Here is a 6935-nt window from a genome sequence, read left to right on the forward strand (position 1 = left end):
ATGATCTATGTATGATCTCCCTTCCGACAACTGGCCACCGTGATTGAATAGAATGTATTTACATAGAACGTATTTATACCTCCTATGATTAGCCTATTGATAGCGTATATGGACACTGTAACGACTGTGTTCCGATAATTTTCCACCGTTATTTTAAAGAATCGTGTTCATACAAAGTATTAATACCTTGTGTTATGCTAACTATATTTCAAGTGTCAATTAATAACGTGTATTTTACTCACTATTCACATGCATGTAATATTTTGTGAAAAGTGAGAGTGGAGAAAGAAACAGATGCAAATTCATACCTTCATTTATTGCACAAACCCTTGACTCAGAAACACTTGGTTTTCGACGGCAACGACATCGTGTGTTTGATGTACCAGCCATATCAAAATTTATCATGGTGTCACCTAGAAAAGAAATATACATGCTCAAAATTTTTCTGCCAATTTCGCACGCTTTGTGCTAGCATCACACACATCTCTCTTCACTCAGATGCCTGTTTTTCCTCAAAATATGCTAACTGGTTTCCAACCACTTTCTGTACAAACTAGTACCTGCAAAACACCCTCAGGAGATAGAGACTATTGCTGTGTTTAGTTGTATTCCTTTTGATCCTCTATATCATTCGACATTAGTTTTTATCACAATAGGGGTCCAGGAAACAAAGGAGTGAAATTTACACGCCAGTATGCTTGGTCATCAGATAAACTCTCTCCTCTGCCATTTGCTACATCAAGCAAATACACATGTTGAGCGGCAATGCATCAGTATGTATACATACATTTTCGTGCATGCTACCAGCAAGTGATGCCACTATGCCTGTTTGCTCCCATTGTTCCTGAGTGATGGCTGTTTGCCATAGCAGATGTTCACACACACATAATTACTGAAGGAGACCAGCTACACCAAGCACCTAGGGGAATACAAGAGCGATAATAGGGAATGATGAAGTATATTATAGTTAGCCTACAATATGCAGTCACACATACTTTTTGCTACATATGCAGGTAAAAAGTCTCAATAGCGTATTCCCAAAGAGTAAGAAAATAAGAAAGTGCCACTCATGCCCATCTTTTCCTTTCAAGAGCTTGTCACCAAGGTAAAATCTTTATCACATATGAAAGCAAAATTTACAATACCTTTCTTTTATAAGAAGTCCACATGGATGCTGCTACGTCCCACTGCTACTTGTCCAGGAAGTCAGGTTGCCTTGTTACTTGTCGGCACAGACCACGGCAACAGGGTGTCTCCAGATATGGTCGAATGAAGCAACAAGAGGACTGCAGGTACATATGAGAACACGTCAGAACAGCAGGAAGAAAGATTTCATATGGTTACTGAGTGACAGCATGAAAAGCCCAGAATTGAAAACGCAATGCTCCACTGAGGAAAATTACATAATCATAAAATACATAAATACATAATAATCTAGGTAATCTCAGGAATAGTGGCAAGTCTTATGTAGGCACTATCTTTTGTAGATACGTGGAAAGACAAGTCAGATGGGGTGGTAAAAAATGACTGGTTTGGTTTATGTGGTTTGACATCCCAAAGCAACCCAGGCTATGAGAGAGGCTGTAGGGGAGGACTTCAGAGCGTTTGACGAGCTGGGGCTCTTTAACGTGTACTGACATCGCACAGGACATGAATGCCTTTTTGCTTCAATTTTGAGCTTACTGCTGAACTGATCGTACTTAAAATAGGTTGGCGCTACTTTTATTTAAATTTAGACAAGGTCCTTTTGAGGATACAAGACTTGCATGTGTCCCAGACACATTCAGGGAGACACGTTGGCCCTGTACAAAGGCTTAAAACGTGGAGAGCTTGTCTCGTTAAAACCCACCCGGCCCCGCATAATCACTTTTTGGTACCTAATATTGCCTGCTTTGGCTCGTCAATAGTAGGCTACCGACAATAGGAGCTAAATTATTTCATCCTTAAAAAATCATGCAGCTTACTGCTGGAATATGCAGTCACACATAATTTTTGCTACATATGCAGTTAAGTCGTAATAGTGTATTCCTGAGAGTAAGAAATTAAGAAAGTGCCATAAATGTCCATCCTTTCCTTCAAGAGCTTGTCACCAAGGTAAAATCTTGATCACATATGAAAGTCAAATATAGGAGAAATACCTATCTTTTATAAGAAATCCACATGGATGCTGAAGAAACCATGCAGCTACGTCCCACTGCTACTTGTCCCGGAAGTCAGGTTGCCTAGTTTTTACTTGTCGGCACAGACCACGGCAACAGGGAGTCTCCAGATATGGCTCAATGAAGCATCAAGAGGACTGCATATGCATACGAAAACACTAGTCAGAACAGCAGGAAGAAAGTTATTTCGAATAATAAAAAAAGGAAAAGTCAAATGCACAAGTAACAGAAACAAACAAGGAATACTTCATATGTTGCTGAGTAACAGCATAAAAAGATAAGCATAGAATTAGAAATACAATGCTCCACAGAGGCAAACTACAGTAAAATGCTTGTGCACAAAATTCTCTTCTAGAGTGGAAGATTCAGTGATATATGCAAGGGGTTACGTTTATCTATTGTGCATGCATATGGTACTATAGGAATACAACAAGGTTGACGATTGGGCAAGTTGGTATGGGTTCATACTGCACCAGCCAAAAGACGAGACACAGCAAAGAGGAGGACAGGACAAGGCTGGGCTATCAACTGAATGTTATTGATAAGAAGAAAACAACGAAGACTCCTTCCGAAAAGCTCGCGCACAACCCAACCGGTGGAATGGCAGGAAATTGGGAAGAAGATGAAGAAGAAAATTCAAAGCCAATTCCAAGTCAAGGCCTAACTAACGACTTTTCTAATAGATGAAGTTCCTTACAATGAAGGCTAACAGAGGCCTTAGCTACACACTTGTCCTCGGCTTTAGCAATGTAAAATGCTTCAACGAACTCTCTGCAGAGTTGATTACCATTGCTGTAAACTACACCCGTATTATTGAAGTCAGGCGCACAAAGGGACGGGTCATGCTCCGACTTACTCTCGGGATTGCACATGTAGCGCAAGATTAGAACTCTCCTTCCCTCCCAGAGAATTGGAGTGCTCCGTCAGGCGCACATTTAGACATCTGCCTGTCTGCCCCTTGTATTTACAGCGAGAAACAAGATAGGAGCCTTGTGCGCTAGAGTTAGAAAGGGGCTCGACAGTGTACCTCGTGATAGTTTTCGTTGTGCAGTGTCACATAAGAAAAAGTTCACTACCTGCAGAAAGAATGTGGTCTACCACGTTCCGCTGAATTGTGGCCGGTGCTACTACCGAGAGTGTAAGTCGGAGCATGACCCGTCCCTTGTGCACCTGACTTCAATAATACGGGTGTAGTTTACAGCAATGGTAATCAACTCTGCAGAGTTGGTTGAAGCATTTTACATTGCTAAAGCCGAGGACAAGTGTGTGGATAAGGCGTCGGTTAGCCTTCATTGTAAGGAATTTCATCTATTATAAAAGTCGTTAGTTAGGCCTTGACTTGGAATTGGCTTTGAATTTTCTTCTTCATCATCTTCTTCCCAATTTCCTGCCATTCCACCGGTTGGGTTGTGCGCGAGCTTTTCGGAAGGAGTCTTCGTTGTTTTCTTCTTATCAATACCATTCAGTTGATAGTCCAGCCTTGTCCTGTCCTCCTCTTTGCTGTGTCTCATCTTTTGGCTGGTGCAGTATGAACTATAGGAATACATTACTGTCTGGGAAGACAACCTCCACATCACCAGGTATCAAACTATTTCAGAAGTTTCTGAAAGATTTCTATGCAATGACAGGAAGATCTTTCACTATCAAACACAGTTGTAAATAACACTAAAATCTAATGAGCCCATGTATGTTTCTCTTAAAAATGTGCGGACGAAGGAAATGTAGTTGCTGCTCCTTTTATTTATTTACTTGTAACTAATACTGCATCATTTCCAGCTATAGCATGCGTGAACACAATGGAAACAAACAATAGAGGTGAGCAAGCTTATCTAAAGATTTAGAATGACTTTTTGTAATAAAATGAACAGAAATCCTTTAACTAGCCATGTACAGGAGACAATGCATGTACTAAAACAGAGCTGCACAGATTTAAGAGCCTTAAAAGCTCTAGCAAAACACCCTTCTTGTCACTGTTGCCTTTTCACAAGCACTACAGGCTGGCCGAGAGCTAGTTTAGATACAATACCTCTAATTATCTCATTCAAACTGATCACTTTTTCAAATACATTGATAAACACAGGTACACATGGCTGAGCTTTCAAAACATCATCTGTTGGACAAAACCCTCATTATACTCTTGGATAGGTCTGATAATAAAGATCAGCATGGCGAACAGCCATTCGGCGCTTCCATGCGCTATGCAAGCTTAATAGCCTTATCATATCTTACAGAACACTTGTAATTTTCAACACCTGAGAACCAAATTCCAAGGGGGTTTAAAGGGACATCTTTGAGCAAAGTTCACTATAGGATATTGCCCCCAAAAACCCAATCACAACAATCTATAAACACATGTTCGACAGCCTCTGGCTTTCTGCACAAAATACAGTTCACACCCCATGGCAGAAAGATCTCTCTCTGCCATCTATGTTTATCCAGGCAGAACCCAAACATGCAATTTAAAAAGATTTTTAGCAGGTTGTAAAGGCATTCGTTTGACATGTTAGAATGCATTATTATTTGATGAACACAAAAGGGCCGCACTGATATTTCCCTTCGTCTTGCAGCCAACCCCTTCTGTAACAAGCCCTCTGATGTTTGCAGAACTCAAAAACACACAAAACAATAAAACAGAAAATGTTCTCCAACAGATAAATATCAACATATTACTTTTGTTATTGCTAGTAACTATTTGGCTCTAGGGTTAACGATGCATTTCTTTAGGTTGTAAATAAAATGAGCTCGGAAGTTAATTGCAAATCTTGGTGACTAGCAAGAAAGTAAATATTTGTGTATATTTTGCAGGAAAGTAAATGTTCTCGTTTAGTCACAGAAAAACAGAATACTACTTGAACGAACGTCACTTCGACGATGTATTCAGTTGTACGAACTTTATTAAATCCCCCCACTGAAGCTCTATTGAACACTATGCAAACGCACTTCATTTTAACAAACTTCAGTTATTGCTCATTTCAGTTCAACGAACATTTTCCGCGGTGCTATCCTGTGTCTTCAAAGTCATACTGAGCGCTTAAAAAGCACAGTCCGCACTCTTTGTAGCATATTTTTATGTTAAGAACCACTCTTCATTATCGCGTGAAGTGGCCGTTATTTAGCTTTAAAGTGAATTGGCTGTCTAAACTAGCTTGTAACCAGATGTATCAATAGCTGTCTGCACGCTTAATTAGCTGTCAGTCATAGCCAGCCAAAGCCAGATCTTCAGCCCTATCAGGCCCTTTAGCTCCAAGAATTGCAAATGTGTGCATTTTGGTTAACCATGATCTGCTTGGAGAAAATGAAAGCCTTGTCTCCTCAGCAGGCCGTTGTGATAGGCAAGATTCTCAGGAGCTTGCACAGTAATCGAGTTCAAAACCACTGTAGTCCTTTCAAAAGTGCTGCAAAAGGTTACGCATTCTTCACTTGCAAATCAGCGCAGTGACAAATAAATGGGCCCAGATAAGATTTGAACCTAAAAATCTGTGACAGATTTTCTCTTCTTGGGCTCCAAGATTACCTCGGAAGGAGACTGTAGCCATTAAATTAGGAGACGCCTGCTTCTGGGAAAGAGAGCAATGGTTAGCCTTGACCGCCTAGTAAAGAGCAGAGACATTAGTCTGCCAACCAAGATCCGTATAACTCGTGCTATGGTCTTTCCAGCTGTGATGTATGGATGCGAGAGTTGGACTGTGAAAAAGGCTGACCGCCGAAGAATTGACGCGTTTGAATTGTGGTGCTGGCGAAGACTCTTGAGAGTTCCTTGGACTGCCAGAAGATCAAATCAGTCGATATTGTCGACCATAAACCCTGACTGCTCATTGGAGGGTCAAATTCTAAAGTTAAAGCTCAGCTACTTTGGTCATCTGATGAGAAGAGAAGAGTTGCTGGAGAAAGATTTGATGTTGGGAAAGGTTGAGGGTCGCTGGAGAAGGGGTAGGCAGCGAACGCGATGGTTAGATGGTATCCTCGAGGCACTGCAGATGAAGTTATGTGATGTTAGGAAGATAGTGAGAGACCGGAAAGCGTGGCGTGACATGGTCCATAGGGTCACGAAGAGTCGGACACGACTGAACGACTGAACTGAATATTTCTTGAAGCTAATGCAAACAATCTTCCACGCATTTATTTCAGTCCAATGAACTTTCATTTCAACAAACTTTTTCCTAAGGTCCCTTGAACTTTGTTCAAGTGAAACATCACTGTATGTGTACATATGCTGAGGCAGTCTAAATAAACAGTAACTGAATGTCAGCATGAACATGCACACATATGCACAGTGCAGTCAGCTATATTATGAAACCATGTTTGTCACTGAGCTATTAAAACACAGGTTTACTCAATTTTGCCTCAACTAGAAATAGTATGTACTACTGCAATAAAACAGCTAAGTATATCTCCTGTTTTAAAGCTCTGAAGAGGCCGTGAAAAATTTTCTTTAGTGCAGACTATGAGCAAGATTCACCAACATGTCAGTCTTGCGCTAAAAACACAGCAAGAATCATATAACAACACCGAGCTGGTTTCAAGCTTTGCTTTAATGAAGCCTGTTACACATCCGCCCTTTATACTCTCAAAAGAAAACAACAAATACAAAGCATGAACCAGTAAAAATTTTACAGTTATAAAGCAAACACATGAATGCAAAAAACATCAGCATGTGATACCTACCAATTCAATGTCTCCTTTACAGGAAGGATGCTTTAGGGCAGGACACCCATGGCTGATAGAATAAACTGCCTCAACAGATTCATGACGCTGTCTGCTTCATATTCAGGCAGC

At 40.7% G+C, this 6935-nt stretch overlaps 1 long non-coding RNA gene across 1 annotated transcript; it reads right to left on the bottom strand.

Moving 5' to 3' along the window:
- Positions 1 to 355: 355 nt before the first annotated feature.
- LOC146188468 (uncharacterized) lies at positions 356 to 6935 on the bottom strand. Its single transcript, XR_014707213.1, has 4 exons — positions 6825 to 6935; positions 2139 to 2296; positions 1146 to 1286; positions 356 to 413 (listed from the first exon to the last, which is right to left on the bottom strand). It is a non-coding gene; the product is annotated as an uncharacterized LOC146188468 (long non-coding RNA).

The sequence above is a fragment of the Amblyomma maculatum genome, chromosome 5 (assembly GCF_055883805.1).
Source record: "Amblyomma maculatum isolate TAMU_Amacu chromosome 5, ASM5588380v1, whole genome shotgun sequence".
Lineage (NCBI taxonomy): Eukaryota > Metazoa > Arthropoda > Arachnida > Ixodida > Ixodidae > Amblyomma > Amblyomma maculatum.